We start from the raw sequence: 20,953 nt of genomic DNA, 5'->3' as shown, positions 1-20,953 counted from the left end.
TATTCCTAACCAAATTAAGATTGTTCCAGTTAGGGATATATCACATATTTATTCTGATTTGGAATTTGGAATTTGAAACCTAAAATTGATTATTTTTCTATTATCTATTGTATTGTTTGATAAATGCATGACTTAGACAAACATACAATGTTGTCTTATGCCAATGTACTTGCTCCTATGTTCTAATAATGTTATTTCATATAGAACACAGAATCAAGCAAATCTGGAGAGAGACAAAGGGAGTAGATAATGTTTCTGGTTAATAGTATAGTGGTATCTTGCAATACTTATGATCCTTTTACTCCAGGGGGAAATAAAAAGCAAACAGTCCAAATGACTGAAGAAATAGATTTATTAGTACAAAAAAATATTAATCGTGCTATGATGGGTCAACTGCTGATAATGTTAGGGACAGAAAAAGTTTACTTCATCAGAAGCATGAAAAAAGGTACATTATGTACTGGGTAGTGTAAAAAAGATTGGGAATCCATATTTAAGATGCCATTAGATGTCTTTAATTTTGTATGTTAATGAAATAGATGTTAATATAAATCTTTCAATATTCTGGTATATTTCCAATGCTCCAATGTAGATCTTATTGGACAAACAGCTTTGTTCAAAGGGAAGGACAGAGGAATTCAAAAACCTTCTTTGTTTCATAAACTTATTACTAGTCTTCTGTAATTAAACTGCATGCAAAAATTAATTAGAAGTTAAATAGTGTGTACATTTTGCTCTGAAAAGTACTCAGGTTTAACACTATATTAAAAACTTTTTATACTACATTCATCCTTTTGTAAAGCTAATACTTTTTATAAATAATGACTCTCTTTTAAATTGTTTCCTTTTATTAACTTTTCATAAATCCTGTATGTCCATGTACTAATATTAAATGTTGACACAGCATTTCCTATACAAGCACTGACTCCACTTACCACATTGCTGCTTATAATTCTGCATTTTATCTCCACACTAGAAGCCAGTTGAAAGCCCACAAGGATACCAATACAATCTATCTTTCCATTTAAGTTTCTCAGCAATTCATGTCAAGAGAAGCACCTGGTGAGAGAATCTAATCCCAAAGTGATTGTGCCCACACAAAACAAAATTGCAGACTTTTTTTTAGTTTTTGAAATCTATTGTTAATGCCTTGCAAGTATTTCTCTGACATGGACATTTTACAGTACAACTCCTCACAGATAAAAATGTCATCCCATTTTATTTTAAAGTTACAACCTAATATCTGTAGCTCAGGGTGGAACTATGGAGTCTTTGGTGCTGTTTAAGCTTGGTTGTTTGCATTATCTTAGTTAGGTAATGTTTCATTACCCAACTAAGTAACAAGTGTTACTTAGTGTGGGGTTTGTTCCCTGTTATTTGCAGTAACTTGCCCTGTCAGTTTTCATAGGATTGTCCGTTTCTCCTTGGTATTTCCTTTATTATTGTTTTCTGTCTGATTGTCTGGTGTTGATCCCTGCTTATCTGAGTGTTGGTCTTCGTAAAGGATTAGTTCTTATCTTTTTGTTTTTCTTTTCTTTTTTGTCTCTTTTGAATGGTGTGTAAATGTGTTTATCTCTATGCCTATTAAAAGCTGATTTCTCTGCCACTTCCAGGAATTTCCTAGCATTTTTTGAATTTGGCTTGGCCTAAGATGTGAACAGTTTCCCTAATTAAATTGTGGTGAGTCTCTTCATGTATTGTGAAATGAAAGATACAATCGTTTTGCTATTTCAGTACTAGTGAATTTTGCTTTGCATTGGGCACTCCCCATATTTGAGTCAAATAGATGCCCATAATAATATTTATTCAATTTGGGAAAAAGATGGAAGATATGTGACATGAAGTCTAGACTATGAAGCAGATGTGATAAGATGGTGAGCACAATTTTGCTATTGCCTGTTTACTTTCTACAATGCCCCAGTGAATTGCTTGAGCAGTTTACAAATATTTTGTTTCTCAGAACTTAAAGAATGTTTCTGTTTTCTTGCACATTTCTATCAAGATTATCACCCATATTCTTTAAACTGCAGGTTTCCATTTTGTGAAAAATAGCATCACAACTTTTTCTTGCCAATTGATGTTAAAAAACAATGTCAGAGCTCTTTGTTCATCTGTATTGGTCACACAACATTGGAGTCATTAGTTTTCACTGAACCCTTGCATACATGTTATCAAAAAACTAAAATGGGCATTTTGGGGTCAGTTTAAAGAAACCCATTTTGCCCATAAGCATCCTTAAAACCACCTCAAATGCAAAATAATCCAAAATGCTTGTCTCTATTTGTTCTGGGAGGCTTTGGGAACATAAATGGGATGCTAAGAACTGTATCTGATCCTTCCATTACAAGAGAAACTTAAATATTCAGACCATTCAAGAAAATACTAATAATAATGGTACCTTGGGAGTCATCATTAATTGGTTCTGAGAGGCATGATGAGTACCAAAAATGATGAGTACGAAACAATTTTTTCCCGTAAGAAATAATGTAATGAATCATAATGCAGCCAACACTGACAAGTTCTACTTTGAGTAGCAAACAAAGAGTTACCGGTAGTACCAAGACAAAATTTTCAGGTCAAAATGCGTATCAAATGAGTATCAAATTCAATGAGTTTCAAAGCAGTTGACTACCAAGGTACCACTGTAGATTGTGAAAGCTACTTGTTCCACCTTGAATTCAATTCTTGATATTATTATAGGGATAGGTGAAGAGGGCAAGAAGACAAAGATTAAACTTAAGTACAGTGAATACTTTTAAAAACATTACAGGATGCACTAAATTCCTCAGAATCCACATCATGTGCAACGGAAAATGTGTATTTTAAAAGATAGTCTGCAATGAATATCAGCTATGGCAAAAATTGAGGAAAACTGGCCTGCTATGTCCTCAGAAGACAAGTCCAGCAGATTGGAAAAGCATTTGAGAGGAGTTACATCTCCATTCAGTAGTGAAATGAACATGTCTAGATAGAAGCTGAAGATTTGTTCATTTTCCAAATTGACTTGGACAAGTTTCCAGCCACAGGTGTTTCAGAATCCTTTGTAGAGGAATTAACAAGAAAACATTATTTGAAGAACATTCTTAAAACTGCTTTTCAACATCAACATCATGATGGGTGAGATTGAAGAGAGAAATCAAAATAATTTGTTACTCGTCATCTGGTTTTGTAGGTGTTCCAGGCAGCAAAATGAAATCACAACTTAAATTCAGTACCATTTGCAGATCCATATTGCTTTTTATAAGTCCCAGTTGACTGATACATTACTATGTGATATGATATTTTTAATGTACCTAGAAAAGAACTCTCTATAAAAGGAACTTTAATAAATTTAGAGGGACTTCTTCCTTTTAACTGCAATGAGTGAGAAAAATCTAGTATGCATTATATGTATACCAGAATTCTTGCATATATAGTAGCTACTAGATTCAGAAGATTTGAGTGTATTTCAAATGGAATAGGCTTTCTTGCTTTAATGTACTATTTCAGCAGTAACATACTATTTCAGCAGTAATTAAAGTGAATCATCTTAGCATGGCAATAAATATGGATAAAATGTTTTTCTGATATTTTACTGATGCTCTGTGCTTGCCCTCTACCCATTTTATGAAAGAACATAGGAGACCTTTCTTAGGTGAACTACTAAAAGTGACTAGTATGGGCAGTATAAATGCCATTTATTTATATTTAATTAGATTGTGACCTTTTTCTGTCTGAGAAGAAATGGCATTAAGGTGGGAACAAGATAGAGAAGGGGGAACCCATAATATTAAAGCAAAGGACAAACTACTTCATTGGTGAAGCTGTCCCCAACAATATGAGAGTTGTTATTTCCATTCTGTATAGGATTATATAAGGTCATTTATCACAGCACTACCTGACCACAATATTTTAATATGACTGTAATCCCTTAGATCTATGAGTCTGAGAGAAATAATGAAAACAAGTGACTGAATTTTGGGGAGAAGTGTAGTTACTGCCTCACTTCCAGAAGGATGAGGTGTACACTAGGCTCGCTCCCATCATGGGCCAAAGATTAATATTTGTTATGGAGAAATTGTCTGCCTATAAGAGTCTTCATATCTATTAGGCTTTCAGGGATTCCTGCTTGTTCTGCAGTGCTTGTCCACAGCCTCTTTTTCTCCTTAGAAAACTGTTTGTTCACTTTCTGAGGAAGAAAAATAACAAAGTTCTGAAACTGAACACCTTGTCCAGGATTTAAAGTTGAAAATGAATTGAGAGTGTATTTGAATTCACTTGAACTTGAACTTGAAATTTGAATTAATTGAAAGTGAAATTGAAAGGACTTAATTAATAGGAAAGGCAATTCTACTCCTCTACACTCCTTGCATAATAAGGCATTTTCTTCCCTGTGTTTGCTGCTTCCAGTGAAACCCTGGATCCTTTGTTCCTTTCCTAATCTAAAATTATTAGGATAGGGTTTTTTTTAATGCAGTTTATGATCAATAACAAAATAATGCAAAAATAAACAAAAAGGTGCCTTGTATGTGAAGCATAGTATAAAAATCAAACAAACAAAATTCTTATCTAGGAAGAGATAGTATATGTTGCTGGGTCAGAATTTAACATCTGATCTTGAATGAAACATAAGATAGAATTTCCCTACTGTCAAGGATGCTGAGATTTACTAATTAGCCAATAGTAGAAGAATGTAAATGTAAAATAAATCTAAAAACAATCTGATTTTAGAGGCACAGTGTACTTTATTCCTAATAAAAGAGGCAATATAATAAAACATAACCTAAGGATTACATTACTTTTGACCTGCAAAGAGATAATCAATCCTTAAAAGGGCGTGTTTTGAATTTTCTTCCTAGACAGCAGTAAGCAAGATGTCACAGTGATCTGGAAGGAAGGATTTTATAAACAACTAAATTGTTATATGTCTCAAATTGCTTGTTGATTTCCACATAGGAACAGACAGATACTAGGATAGGGATGCAGAATTATTTAGCCATTCTAAGTCCAAAATAAGGGAATTAAGCAACATAAATTAGCATAGATTAGCATGAACTTCCCAACATGGTTAATAAAGTATCTTTTCCATTATTGTTGAAATGTCTTTTCCATTATTGCAATAAGTGCCAATATGGACTTATTGCCCACAGAAACGGTATTCAGACCAGCCAAAGAGAACATTTTTGGGGGGCCAAACAAGAGGAAGGGAGTTCATGGTTTTCTTTATTTTTAATACTTTAGCTTTCCTTCATAAAACTAGATTTGGAACAATTAAGAGAACCTGGAAGGTTTTCATTTTTGAGTGAAATACATTGAGATAGTTTAGGGTACCTACAGCACAACCCAGTATACCAACTCTTCAACCATATTTATTTAGCAGCTAACTGCACAAATCTGGGTGACCACTGGATGGCAGCAGAAAAACATTAAAAACTATAATTTCTTTGCTGTTACTGAGTGGTTAAATGATCAAAGAACCCACTGGCTAACTATAAATATAAGGAATAAAAAAAAGTTCATTTGGTTTAGTGATGTGAGAGGGAGGGAGGGAGGGAGGGAGGGAGGGAGGGAGGGAGGAAGGAAGGAAGGAAGGAAGGAAGGAAGGAAGGAAGGAAGGAAGGAAGGAAGGAAGGAAGGAAGAGTAGCATATGGTATAACCAGAGTTTTGTACATTCTAACTGTAGGAGGTTTTCATGGCATCAATGACCTATTGGGCAGGGCTGGAATTTCAGCCAACCGAATCACCAATTACATGACTTGGAACATTGCATATTAAATTATATGGGTAGAAGTGCAGCATGGACTCACTGCTGAAGTGCATTAAGGGCACACCCAGGAGACAACATTTAGGGTGGCATGATTTTGTGCTGGAATGGGAGGAGAGCATAGCAAAGCAGTTGTGCAGATGTGGCCTGCATCAACCTTATTTATTTTATTTGATTTATTTGGAGGCCCATCTCACAAACATGACAAATAATTCTACAGGGCTATAAAGATGCCCTTAACAAGGGTATTCAATAGTTGTTACAACAATAGTTGTTAAACACCAACTTAACCCTTGTAGTGAGAAGAGAATGAGAAAGAAGCTCTAGTTTGCCCCACCTCAATTTTCTTTGGTATGCGGGAAAGGGAGGGATAGCAAATGTTTGCCATGGTGGGCTTCCTATATCTATAAGGCTCTTCATTCAAATAAGAACTCTGGAAAATGAGTTTCTGAATCATGGGGAATATCCATGGACCTGTGTACTGCAGGCACTCCTCTGAAGAGCCACAGTGGTTAAAGTGCAGTACTGCAGGCTACTTCTGATTGCCGGCTGCCAGCAGTTTGGCAGATCAAATCTCACCAGGCTCAAGGTTGACTCAGACTTCCATCCTTCTGAGATGGGTAAAATGAGGACTCAGATGGTTGGGGGCAATATGCTGACTTTGTAAACTGCTTAGAGAGGGCTAGAAAGCATTGTAAAGCTGTATATAAGTCTAAGTGCTATTGCTATTGCTATCTGTCACATATAGAGAGACTAAGATGATGAGATTAACATGCTGAATGAAAAAGACTAAAAGTCCCCAATATATTTAACAGCTCCCTGCCACAATGATCTTGCTAGAGCTTGAGAATGCAAAGATTTTCTTGTGCTTACAGAACAAAAGTCACTTTTTCTGTTGCCAATAGAAAGGGAAAACCAAACAAAGTACCTCAATACTTCTAGAATCTTTTGCCTGCTTTCAGCTGCAGCTTATATGGAGTAAGCTAGGTAAATAGCAATCTATACATAGTTAATTGATAATAAGATCACTGAACTCAATGAGGCTTTACACAAAGTAAACTTGCATTAGTTTATGTTTGCTGACTACAGTTTTATGCAGTCTCTTTTTCTATGATAGAGTGCAAACTTAAATGTGTGTGCAAAAAATAGTTCATGTGTAGGAGAGTGGCTGGTGTGTATATTTGCAGTTAAAAACTAACTTACATTACAAGTAGGGATGGCTTAAAATGTTACAAGTAATTAATTTTAATCAGTATTCAATATTTCATAAATTACAATGTATGTATCATTACCTTAAGCCACATTATACAAAACATAGAATAAAAGAAAGAAGAGAAAAGTCAGTTTGATCTAGCGCCATAATGGAAGTGGCACGCAGAGCCATCTCTCTGGGAACACGGAGCCATCACCCATTGTTCTTCTGGGTTCCGGTGTGCCAGCCAGCTGGTTTTCACATGCACCAGAAACCGAAAGATCAGCTGCCCATTGTGCATGCATTCTCCAGGAAAATGATCTTCCTGTTTACAGTGTGCGCATGTGCGTTGGCCAGTTGGTTGATTTCTGGCACACATGCGTGTGCAAAGACCAGCAGTGGCAAGAGCAAAGGCCCACATGCCAAAAGACGCAGAGCGGAGAGCCCAGAGCTATCAGCCAGGACAGGCGGACTGGGGCTTCCCTCCCTTCCCATCTGAACGGGCTTCTTGCATGCCCCAGGTGGTGCAGAGCACCTGGCCAGCTTGGGCACCCCACAAGAGCTGCCCTGCCCCCACACAGCCTCCCCTACCACTTCTGGATCCTCCCCACTGAGAGATGCTGGCTGAGCAAGTGTGCAGCTGGTGGGGTTTTGGCGGACCAGCAACTGGTGAGGGTGGGTGAGGGCTGGGCTGCCCTCACAGGTAACCCCATGCCTGCTGTCAAAGTGGGGCCGAGAAACCCTCTTGGCTTGCTCCGCTGGCTGCGCGGGTCCCCTGGGCTATGGGCGTCACCATCTCCCCCTGCAGTGGCCAGAGAGCCTGGGTCAGCTCAGCCGGTGGCGCAGCGGTGGTCGTGGTGGGGATCAGGCGGGGGTGCTGCGCTGCCTGCAGTTGGGCCTGTTGCCCAACCTCTGCCATGCCTGCTGCTGTGCCACTGGCTGAGCCAATGCCGGGGAAGGAGCAGAAGGGGTGGGAGGGAAGAGTGCCCCCTCGCCCTGGGGATTCTCACACTGCTGCTTCCCTGATGGCGGCAGGAGCAGCAGGCTGAGGCTTCCCTCCCTCCCAACTGGAGGCTTGGACCACAGAAGAAGCCAGCTGGCGTGGGGTGGGAGAGAAGTGTGCTCTCTCACCCCGGAGATTCTTGCACTGCTGCTTCCCTGATGCTTCCCTCCTTCCCAGCTGGAGGCTTGGGGCTGGCAAAATTTGGTGCAGGACGCTTTCCAGGTCCAAAACAGGCACGGGGGGGGGGTGCGTGCATGTGTAGGGGAGCATAGGGGGATCGTGCACGCATGCATTATGGCTGCCAGCACACGCGCGAGCTATTGCGCATGCACACACACTCTTTTGGCATGCAAAAAGGAAAAGGTTCGCCAACACTGGTCTAGGGGTTCAGGCACCAGACTAGAAACCAGGAGACTGTGAGTTCTAGTCTCAATTTAGGCATGAAAGTTGGCTGGGTGGCTTTGGGCCAGTTAGTCTCTCTCAGCCAAACTCACCTCACAGGGTTGTTGTTGGAAAAATAGGAGGAGGAAGGAGTATTAGATATATGATTGCCACCTTGAGTTATTTATAAAAATAATGAAGCCAGCAAACAAAGAAACAAATAAATAAAGGTAGAAAAATAATCTAGTTTATACTAACACTACTTAGTATAGCCCTACATGCTTGTTTATTTTTCAAAATTATTCTTCCTTGAATACTATTCTTGCTTTCAGCATATCCATACATTGATTTAAGGGTTTTTTTTTTTCTTGAAACCTCTCATTTCTCTTTCTCATCAACTACATCAAACTATGACTTTTTTGCCTTTTCTTTCAATGTACACACTTAGTTCATATATTTGCAGAAGATGAATAACAATCTTTGTCACGACAATGACAATCTTTCTGTATGAACTATCTATACATGAAATTCTTTTAACTTTCACTTCAATATTAAATCTATATTCATTTAGCCTTGGTTCCTTCCTTCCTTCCTTCCTTCCTTCCTTCCTTCCTTCCTTCCTTCCTTCCTTCCTTCCTTCCTTCCTTCCCTTCCCTTCCTTCCCTCCCTCCCTCCCTCCCTTCTTCCTTCCTCTTCTAGGGCTGTTTACTTACTAATGACTCTGGGAAACTCGGGAGGATTCAAAATAAAAGCAACATATTAATACTACTAATAAAAATAAAGATACCAAGGAAAAAACAAATATTTGTAGCATAAGCATCATCTTCAGCAGAAATGTACTTTATTCTAGCCTAGAAACTGGATACAGAATCAGACTTCAAGGCTGTCTTGATCTCTTTTTGTTTTATTACACACAACACATTCACTTACCTTCAATACTGTTTTTTTTTTCACTGCAGCATTACACAATGGGCAGAAGCACATTGTTACATGGAGCCATTTTTGCTATATTTCTTGCAAAAGACAACATTTGTACCAGTAGTGGGTTCCACTTACCTTCATTACCGGTTCGGAACTGGGAGCATGTGTGTGCGCGTAATGATGTCCGGGCGGGTGGGCGGAGCCTCCCGCTGCCGCCACTACCAGTTTGCCCGAACCGGGGTGAACCAATAGAAACCCACCACTGATTTGTACCAGCATTTGCAAGTCTTAAAATTCATGTTTCAAACCGGCAATCACCTTTAAATTCACCACAAGTTTATAAATTTGTCAATAAATATACTGCATTAAATACCAAGGATACATCGTATGTTTTATTCTCTGGTCAATTCTGAATCATTCAATAAACATTCCATTTATTTTCATGGATGCTTTATTTCTGCCCTATAGTTTTATCACATTCAACAGTCAATGTTACCTTTGGGTATAGTATGAAAGCAAACAACCAACTCATTTTCACTTTGCAGATCCTTCACTATATAGAAATGTATTTATAAGTATCTTGAAAATGAAAAAGTGAAAAAAAAATCAAATTTGATAGAATTTCCATTTAGGAAATTCAATAAAACAAACAGAATCTTAAGAAAGAAAAATCAGTCTGGCCCTGCCTAGTTTACATTTTCAAATGAGATTTTATTTTAAAAATAACATCTGATGGGAACATCAGCATATTATTTGAGGAATGGACTTTTCCATTACTTTTGTTCTTTTCAGCTTGCTTACATATCTTTGCAATTCCGCTGACCTATTAAACCAACTGCCAAAATGAAGGTATATCTGAAGCAAGCGTTAACACTGAATCCATTCCATCCCCCAAAGTAATCACTTTTGCTGCTGGAGAAGAAGGAGGGGAAAAAAATTCAGGTCAATAAGAGCCACAACATGACAATCACTTCTAATAGAGGAACAGTACTTGGCATCTTCTTAAGTTCCCATCCAAATTCAAAACAGGGACAGGAAGCAGTGGTGTCAATGACACAAATAAAAATAGCCAAGGCAATTTTGTCTTTTCTTGATTTAGGACAGAGAAAGTATAACACAAACACATATGTCATTCTAGCTGAGGTGAGGATTTTAGAAAGGCCAAATTTTACCGGTTTTGTCTCATAAAATGATAAACAGTTTTTCTCACAAAATGAGAAGCAGCCCTCTTTGTTATATCACACATGAGACAACAGCACTGTAAAACTCGAGAGCATGGCAAGTATTTCTTTCAAGATGCATATTTTATTTTAATGAGGCTATATGAAAGCTACTTTCATATTGGCTGCAAGCTCCACCTTTGCATCTTGGAATATTAGCAAATGGTCTATATGATTTAAATTAGAAATGTGAAAGGCCTCACCTGAATATTGGGCAGTGTGCCAGAAGCTGAATTTCAAAAAGTGAACAAAAATTCACTATTTTAAGTGTAATTAATATTTAAAGTTATTCCATTCTTAATAGTGTGTTTTCTCACAGACTACTAATAATGTTCACAGATACTCTGTTAGGTTCTTAGATTGAAAATCAGTTTTCACTTCAGATTTTCATGTAAAATAGAAGGATTGGCATTTTTATATCAGAAATATAGTAGTGACAGGACAAAGAAATCTATGTAACTGCATTATTTTGAAATTTAGATCAATCATCATCATCATCATCATCATCATCATCATCATCATCAAACTTTATTGTCATTGTACATGTACACACAGTATACCCATACAACAAAATTCACTTAATACCCAAAGACCAGGTCTAACACACATAACAATCCCCAAACACCCCCCCATCACAAATTCCCCACCCCTAAACCACCTAAACATTCACACAACAGACCAAGTAATGCTGTCCAACAGCTCGTTGATGATGTCCCTTTAGTTCATTGTTGAGTGCAATTATAGCTCTGGGATAAAAACTATTCAGAAAACATGTGGTCCGAGTTTTAATTGTTCTGCATCTTCTGCCAGAAGGCAACAGTCCAAAAAGATTGTAAACAGGATGGGAAGAGTCACTGAGAATGTTATGCAACTTCCTCAAACAGAGAGATTTGAAGATGTCATCCAGGGTTGGTAGCTGGAGCACGATGATATTCTGGACAGTTTTAATGATTCTCTGTAGAGCTCTTCTGTCCGCTACAGAGCTGCTCCCATACCATGCAAGAATGCCATATGTCAGGACACTCTCAATGGTGCTGCGATAGTAGGACAGAAGTAGATGCTGAGATAGATTTATCTTCCTGAGCATTCTCAGGAAGTACAACCTCTTCTGTGCCTTCTTCACAAGCATGTTAACATGCATAGTCCATGAGAGGTCCTTCGAGATATAAACTAATACACATTCTGCATTTTTTTTAAAAAAAAAAAGCCCACATGTCTTGGTAGGAGAGGGTAAATTCACAACTTAAATTCTGCAGTTGTTGCCAAGAAGTGTTGGTAATACTAGATTAGATGAGACAATGGATGGGACAGTCTCCTGCATTCACAAGTCTTTAAAATTTGATGCTTTCCAATAGCCATGCTTTCTGTTAATAATGAAAATCGATTTACAACATCTCTAACACTAAATTGGGAAACAACTATTAGTACCTCTGCTGTAACGGACTTTTGTTACACAACGGAGTTTGCTACTTTAAAAGATTTCCATTTGTCGCTCAAGTAATTTGAATGGGTGGGCAGCTGAGAGCCAATTAAACCTATTTTTGCAGCTCCCACATTACAGACTCTGGTTGACAAAGTAGCAGATTTTATCTTTACAATGTAATCTTTAAACAGATTACAGTTATTTACTAAGAGTTTTTTAAAAATCAAATCTTACACTAAACATGACACTGGATTTTGTTGCTTACTTTCCAGTCTCATTTACAGTTTCTGGACGCCATGGTATTCTTTCATCTAACTATTAACGAAGTCCAACCCAATTAGCTTTTGGAAATAATTCAAAATAAAATAATAAAATAGAGGCAGAAATCCCATCAGCCAGGACATAATAATATTGTTATAATACTAAAGGGGATCCTTGAAGGCCAATATTAACAATATTTTTAAAAGTGCAGAGCCTGCTATAGTTGATGGGAAGGACAGGAACACTGGTGTGAATTGAATTCAAAACTCATTATTTTTATATAATATCGTTATAAGATAGAATGCAAAACATTATATAATATGATGCTTGAATTAATGAATCTAATTTCATTCAGAAAAGGAGGTATCAGTAAATGTTTCATTATTGTAATATATACAAGACCTACACACACATCATTAACATCATTATTATCATGTATTAAATATGGCCACATAGTCACTCTGTTTTGATTTAGAGCCATATCACTTTTCCATTTTCTATAACTAGTTTGAAATATACCATATCTTAAATTGCAACTTGGCTAGTAAAGTTTATGAAAGGAAATCTAATTTAAATACTTGTAATTATGGATTGATTCATTTGAACCCTTTTCCCTAAAACTATATTAATTAAAGTAGTCCAATCTGTATGGCCTCAGTGGAATGTAAAACTGCAGAATGCATTCATTTTCAACTGAGCACATGCCAATAAATGAAAAATGAAGGTTCTATAAAGGGCTTTAATATAAATACCTCTGCAGTTTTACAAGTTATTTGTTCTACATTTTTTTCTAGCTGCAGCTAAATGCAGAATGGCAGGTCAACATTAAAGTTTACACAGAACATCCTATTTGTGGAAAACCTTTGTCACCAATTTTGATCAGCACTAATCAGCAAAAGAAATTAAAAAAAAACTTTTACGCTGCATCTGAGTCACAATTTAGCAAGTAATGCAATACAAGAATTATATTATCAAACCAACATGAGAAGTTTAATTGAAGCCTAATAGCCTTCCAAACATTAACAGAACTAATCAAGCAAAAGTCTTCAGAAACCCATAATGTGAAGACAAAAGAGATATGAGAGAACGCCCTGATGGCTGGAAAATAAAAGGCCATTCAAAAAGAGACTGCTAGATCATATGATGACAAGATACTGTCATTGATTCTTAAAGCAAAAGCCTACATGAACCCAAGAAAGCAATTACTTATCAGACAGTCCTGGCAACAATACCTCCATGGCTAAGAAGATTCAGAAGTTGGCAAACAATTGGGCAATAGCAGTGCTGACAAATAAAACAACCTTTCTCTAAAGGAACATCCTGAGTCTATGTACAAGATCTTTATATGAAACATTAAGAACCTTAGTGGAAGACCCTGATGTTTTTTTAAAAAGTTCTGGGAAAGGTTTTTCTAGCAGGCCTTGGGTCAGTATGATCTGTGAACCTGCATTAGATATGTAATACGTTAATCGTATTTATACAGCCTTTACCTGGTGTCCTTTGTTTTGTTATTGTTAGGATTGGGTATTTTTATCAATTCAGTTTTACGATGAGCTATTAAATTTTTTTAAGCATTCCGGAGTTGCTTTTGTGATTATAAATCACTTGAAATCAAATGGCATATGTCGAGACCTGGCTGGACAAAGAGAGGTCCTCACTTGAGATTTATCCAGCTGGGTTTCATGGCTTGGATTAATCCCAACCTTGGGGCAGAAGAGATGACATGGTAATTGGATACTGGAAATACTGGATTCCTGTTGTGAGGAATGCTATTTCGCAGGTCAGATGTGATCTATTACTGGTCCAAAGGACAAACTAGAGATGCTGCTGTGCACCATTCTTCCAGCTGCATGGTTCTATCCTGTATCCAGATGCTCATGTTTTATTGCCCAGATGGTTGTAGATTTGCCCAGGGTGAAAACAGGTTTCTTCTGGAAGGCCTTTGAGTTTAGCCTTATTATCAACACCACTTCTAACAATTTTATCATTTTTTCCCTTGTATTTCTGTTAATAAATTTAAGCTGCTTAGAATGCCAGGTCAGGCTCTGATTACATCAGACCACCCTATTTTACCCCAAAATATTATTGCACAGCAGTGGACCATACTTGTTGTACCATACTTTTTAAAGTGTTTTTTTTTTTCTCAGCAGCTGAATGCTACAGAAAGCAATTCAGTGACCTAATAACATCACTCATGGAAATCGGAACAGGATTTGGAGTCCACATCTTCATTTCTTGGGGGCTACATGGAAGTTGTTTCAAATGATTGGCACAACTAATCATCAGTTTTCCCCAGATGAATTGTCAACAGGCCCTTCCTTGACTCTGCATTCTTAAACTTCTTTGAAAGTGGGAAAATTGGAATTACGACTTTGAAAGTGGTGACTTCCAGCAGGGAAGGGGAGCTTGAATATCAAAATGGTTTTCACCCACAATTTCTGATATAAGCCTTCTGGCTCATATCTGACCACATTGTTGTTAAAATCTACTATCTAGCTAATCTACTAGTCAGGATTAATAATGTAAAAGAAGCGAATGCAATTTCCTATAAAATTCCAGAGTCTACATCAAGGTTCTATTGCAGATGGGTTTGTGAAATGATAAGTACAGTATCTGCAACCATAGACTTATCTTTTCTAAAGATTGGTAAGCCAGATTTTTTCTGTCAAGGGGTGCATGTCTTTGTGTCAATGAGAAATACTTATATTGAAATATTTGCACAACAACCCTCCCTCCCCGGAATTTTACTAATTACTATTAAATAGGCTTTTAGGAAGGAGAGTATCCTTAAAAATCAATAAATCAGAAAAGCTATGTAAATGGGCTGTTGGTGTTAGAAAGATTGGCTAATGAAAACAGTTTCTTTTTTCTTTTTTTCTTTTTTGCAAAATTTTGCTGCATTTTGCCTAATATAAACAGCAAAACAAGCCAACTCTTTACTAATCCATACACCCCTAAATAGGATGGGAATTTAACCATAACTGAGGAAATGCTGTATTTTTGGCAGAAATACCAGGATGCTGGAATATAGTTTTGCAGTTTAGCTTATATTATCTTTTTTTTTTTACCTGCTCTTGTATCTTTTACAGGAGCTAGGGCAAGGCACCACTTTTCTTTCTTGAACATTATGATCACAAAAAAACATATTCATTTCTCCTTAAACACTCAGATACGGCTACTGGCATAGAGGCAAATCAAGTGTTTCTGTTGTTGTTCAGTCAGTTGATCAGACTTTACTTTGTAGGATTATCTGTCAGTAGTTAAGTTGTTACTTTGGTATCAAAAATGAAGCCCATGTGGACCATATGGCCTCTGGCGGAGCAAATTTTCTTATCAAAACATCAGAGGAATATCATCCCATTTTAGAAATTCACAAATGTCACTCATATCTAGGAAGCGAAATAATGAAGCAAATGAATAACTCCTTGTCCATCTTAGTGTTATTTAACAAATCTCTGAAATAAATGTTGTATCATCAGCTGATGGGTTAAGAAAAAAATGTATCATGGCCAAAAGTTTTCTCCTCTCTTCAACACAACAACAACAACAACAACAACAACAACAACAACAACTTAAACTAAACTTAATGAAAGTATTTCATTTGACCCCTATTAGACACAGAAGTTATCCTCTTTTTTATGGTCCTTTTTTGGTGCTGTTCTGTCATATCTACTTTCTGGTGGCACAATGGACATATCAACAGGATTATCTGCTAGTGGTTGCTCTCATTGAGTTGCTGTAACCTTATGCCTGGATCAACAGGGTAGAATCCAGCCACTTTGTCTTGTTATTAGGCGCTTTCCGACTGTTTTTGTCTTCTGTTCTACTCTAGAGTAAATAGCTTGAAAACTGCTTCTCAATGGTTTTTAACGTTGTTGCCCTTTCTGGGAATCCATCCACATCACCTTCTGAATAAAATGTTTGAAATACAATTATCTCATGATAAAACAGCTGTCAAAAGCTACTTTAGAATGGAAGGGTTGAAACATAATGGAAATGTAAAATATACTGCTTAGAATCCATAGGCCAAAGCTATTCAGGCATGGTAATCTGTCATTCGAGTGCATGTGCTTAATGTATGAATGGCTTCCATCTAAGCCATAAACTTTTTTTTTCTTCCTAAGCAATAAATAACAAGCCATAAATGCCCAAATAAAAAATTGGAACATGTATTTTATCTCTAAGATTGGGAACAATAATCAGATGATATACAATGAAATGTATGTAGTATTCCTTTGACGTTGATAAATTGCTTTTTGTCTTTTGCTTGTTTATTGTCGCAATTATAGAGTGATATGCATGTCTGCACAGGTTTCAGGCTTCTACACAGAACAGATTAGCCACTGTAGGCAGAGTAAGTGCTCCACCACCCGTCCAAACAGTGTTACTGGCATCTGCAGCAGTCTCTGAGGAGCAAAACATCCTCTCTCTCTTTGTTCATCATTGGTTTCTATAGGACAATAGTACCCTCTAATGGTCCAGGTATAAACTGCATAGATTTATATGTCACGTTTCCGGCTAAGTAACAGGAGGAAAATGCGGACTGAACAGATGGGATTTAGCAATATGTGCCTGTAAGATGGTAGTAATCATGGCAAGAACAAGCTCCTAAAATTAAGTTGATATTTATCCAATGTTCTGTTTTGCAGAGGGGTGAACTTTTCCATTTTCTTTTAAAAGTTAAAAAATCCACAAGCTTTGACATTATAGCTGTCATCCAGTTTCTAGAATCTTTCTTGCTAATGGTTTCTTTTATTTGTCACATGAATATTCATCTAAACTATGTGCTTAAGAAAAAAAAAGGGAGGGGAGATCTGACACATTAAAAGAAGTGAAATGTTGAGACCAGATCAAAGTTGAAACAGACGAGGAGAGTTGAAACAAGACACTAGGACTCTCTTTTGATTCAGAAAACAAAATTCTAGGTCAACACCCTTATTTGCATTTTGTATTTAATGATTAAGGTCATTTTCTTTCTTACTATCTCATCTAACCTACATTTAAAATCTAGGATAGGCTCTGATTTACATTTATTAAATGAAGGGGAAATCTCATGGAAGGGCAAAACTAGTTGAAGATTCATTTGATCCCATGATCTAGACACAGAAAAGCCCTCATTTAAATAGTTAAAAAACTAGGCTTTTTTTTTCTTATTAGGATTACACAGTTGAGAGAATGCATCTTCCTGTTTGTCCCTGGTGGTTTGAATAACAGGAATTTGCCTCCTTAGAAGCACAGCTCCTGAACTACCTATAACTCACATGCATACATAATCATTTGCCAGTCTTAACTGCTACGTGGCAGACTCTGTAAACATTTAAAGCCATGAATGCTGCATACAGATTTGTTTAGCCCAATTGGTAACAAGGGCTCTTTAAGCAGGCCTAAGTATGACCTAGGTTGTAATATTTAAGCCTGTAAACTAATAATTACAGCTATCATGTCATTACATAAATGTGTAAAACTGCTATCAATTGTTTTTACACTTCAGGACATTCTATAAGAATGTCAAGAAATAGGTAAGATAATTGTGATGCAAACTGGATCTTGTCACTTTAACAATATTTTTTATTGTTAAAACTATTAACAATAATTCATACTTTCCTTCAGGAGATTTCTTTCAAGATTATACTATTAGGCTGCAAGCCAAAATGGTGTTTGCTTTTCAACTGGATAACTTACTTTTCACCGAGACCCTATGTCTCCAATTAATATTCAGAAATTAGTACACTTTACATAGAGCTATCCTGTATCCTTATGTCCTTTTTTTCTTTATAATTGCACTGTTGTTCTAAATGATACGCACTTGAGAGCAAGTTAATATTTTAAAGTAAATGTCTATGTAACAGTTCACAGTATTTTTCTTTCAACATGAATAATTTAAGTTCATACTAGAATATAAAATTGAGATATCTGTGTAGACTTTATTTTTAATTGTATAGACTTTAATATGTTCAGTTCTGAACATGCTAGTATAGAGAGTTGATAACACTAATAGTTTGAAACTGCTTCATTCACACCTATAAATTTAGATGTTTATAACTGTTCACCTATAGCAAAGATTCTTGCCTTCCTTGATTTTCATTTTTTTAAAAATAATACAATAGTGATGTTAGTAAATTTTATATATACATATTAGATAATGGAGCTTATGATAATCATATCTATAAGCAAGAGGAGAGCAAACTGAAACAGTAAGAATACAGGGACACCTAAATTAAGTCTATGCAGTCCCACAAAGAAATTAATACACGCTGAACTTTGGAAGAAGAGTAGAAGTTTTAATGTTAATCACGCAAATCTCCTTGAGGCCAATGGACAGTTTTACAGAAGAGATGAATATTCTGATCTTAAGGGATGCCATTATGAAAAAATGGTCATGGAATGTGTCTGATAGCAAGTTACTGTTAATATATATTTTGTATTGACAGGTGTATATGTACCTGTTAAACCACCATACCTTGGTGAAAGATATAATGGTGGATAGGTTCTTGCAGGATTCACAGAGATGAGGCATAGTTCATGGGCCAATTTGTCATAAAGGTGACCCAAGTGGCATCCTCCAGAATCCTGGTTCCCCTCAGAAGTGGTTCAGTGAGTAATTTCTAGATGTATACAGAGGGCTACAACCTTAGTGAAAAATAAGCATTTGGGGTTCAGTGCAATCATCAGCACTTTTTTCCAGAAATAATTCCAGTTTAAAGATGTGCATGCTTCCACGATGAATGGGAATCTATCCCTTCTCAGAACAATACTTTCAGTTCGTTGGACCAAAAAGTTATTCAATTGTCAAACCACTCAATGCCTGAGGACATGATGAACTTTTTTCCCCCATGATGAACCTTTTTTTCCCATTCATGCTAATTGAGATAATGTTTTGCTCTCCCTTCTTCCAGTTACAACAATTTAAAGCACCTCCTATCTTCTAACTGGAGGTTTATTGTATGCCGCCTCAATTCTGACTGAACATACATTGTCTACTTACTGGTAACAGTTTTCTGAGATTTCAGTGATGGCTCTTCCCCAAGCCTTGTCAGGGACCTTCTGTTTCTAAGGATGTGTTCTGTCACTAAGCCAGAGCTCCTGGGAGGAATGGTCTTTTCATGCAATGAAGTCAATTCAGATACTGACCATTTTGTATATATTTCTAGAGTTTCACAGATACACGTAAGCCATAGACAGTAAGACATGCTTTAATTAAATAAGGAGATCACAGGCAGCAAATTAGTTATTGCAGGGTAACATATCACAAAACATATGCAGTAACTGACTTCATCAAACACACAAGGTTTGTAATATGTGAACCAATTTGCTAGCAGAAGTAACCAGGAGAAAAAGAAAAGTGGGGACTAAAATATGTCTCAGGTTACTATACCTCCTGTGAACTGAGAGTTATAAAGGATTATTATACAAAGATGAACAGTTGGGAGATGCAAAGATGGCCAAAAGAAGAGCTATGCCAGGATTATATATCCTACTGTTGCTTTCTCTAGGAAGTCTGCCAAACCAGCTTACTTTGCTTTCTAAGGCTGAGATCATAGCATATGACCATAGCAAGAAATACATTCACCTTTACCCCTTTGAAAACAGGTTTGGTTATTAGACAATGCAACAATATTTTTAAGAAAAAGACTTTGCTGTTCAATGCAAAATACACTTCAAACAGGTCTGTCAAGAGATTCTAAGAAACTCAAGAATCAGGAAGCCCTGGACTAAAGGGGTGATGTAGTGTTGTTGGAGTAGCCCGTGTGGCTCACAATCTCCTTTGCTCCTCTCTGACCTAGAAGGAACAGAATTATATCTGCTGCACTTCTGAAGAAAGTGTGTCCAGATTTGTTTGAATTTGGAAATTTACATCCCGAATTTTGTCTGAAGTGCAACTGGAATGACAGAATACTGCTACAAATATTTACTTAGAACTAAATTCTAAGAATTTATTTAAAAGTAATTTAGAGCAAATTCCAATTTAACATACATTCATGGAATTCAATCTCCCTCAACTGCTTGGGAATGAGAAGCTGTTATCATTTCACCAACCATTCCTTCTGCCCAAGACAATCCACCAATCTGATCAACAATCTGCTGGGTATATTCGTTATCCCACTGACAGCACAGACTTGTTATGCCACATACACACATGCACACACCCCAAAGAGCGAACAGCCTCAAACGTGTGAGGACGTAAGAAAACGATATAAATCCAGCTCGAAAGGGCGAGCGTTCTGATTTCCTTTAGTATTTCTCTTATCGGTACGGATGCTCCGGATTCCTAAAAACCACCCTTCGGTCCTGTCCACCTGGATCTTCCCTAACTGAAGAATCCCAAACAAAGGGTGCACAAACTACCCTCCGCCTTCGGAATCCTCCGTCCTCGAGAAACAATAGCACTTCGGGAGCGCTTGGCTAAGCAGCTTTTACGTATGTAAAAATAGGGGCGCAGCAATTAATATGAACTATTTTTGCTCCTCTTGCAGCGGCCTCTGTCGGCGCCGCGCCGCGCGGCAGCCGTCCTTCTGCCAGTCCAGGAATAGCCATGTGGAGAGTACGAGGGAAAGGCTAGCGGGAATCGGGGAAGATCCGAGGCGAAGGAAAGCGAGCGGAGGAATCGCCGGGAGCCCTGGAAAATGGGAGGCCGCTCGCATCAAAGCAATTAACGCCCTTCCCGGGATTTCTTCGGGGGGGGAGGGCTGGGGGGGAGCGAAGATGTTTTGTCACCGGTAGTAGCGACCAGCTTCGAATTCACCGGCGGCAGCCCTAGCGGAAAGCGATTGCGGAGAGAGGCGCAATTCGCGCGGAGGAGCCATTGGT

General features: G+C 37.5%; 2 protein-coding genes across 2 annotated transcripts in view; one reads left to right on the top strand and one right to left on the bottom strand.

Annotated features, from left to right (window-relative positions):
* GABRB3 (gamma-aminobutyric acid type A receptor subunit beta3) overlaps positions 1-20,953 on the bottom strand; it is a 232,384-nt gene that overhangs the window by 142,820 nt on the left and 68,611 nt on the right. The window lies entirely within an intron of this gene.
* The window catches only part of GABRA5 (gamma-aminobutyric acid type A receptor subunit alpha5), an 81,490-nt gene continuing 80,956 nt past the window's right edge, over positions 20,420-20,953 (top strand). Inside the window, exon 1 of the mRNA XM_034431370.3 lies at positions 20,420-20,951. The gene's annotated coding sequence lies outside the window, so the exon portion shown is untranslated. The remainder of the gene's footprint in view (positions 20,952-20,953) is intronic.

Source organism: Pantherophis guttatus, chromosome 5 (genome assembly GCF_059756535.1).
Source record: "Pantherophis guttatus breed Tessera chromosome 5, ASM5975653v1, whole genome shotgun sequence".
Taxonomy (NCBI): domain Eukaryota; kingdom Metazoa; phylum Chordata; class Lepidosauria; order Squamata; family Colubridae; genus Pantherophis; species Pantherophis guttatus.
This window is presented reverse-complemented; position numbering and strand designations above follow the sequence as displayed.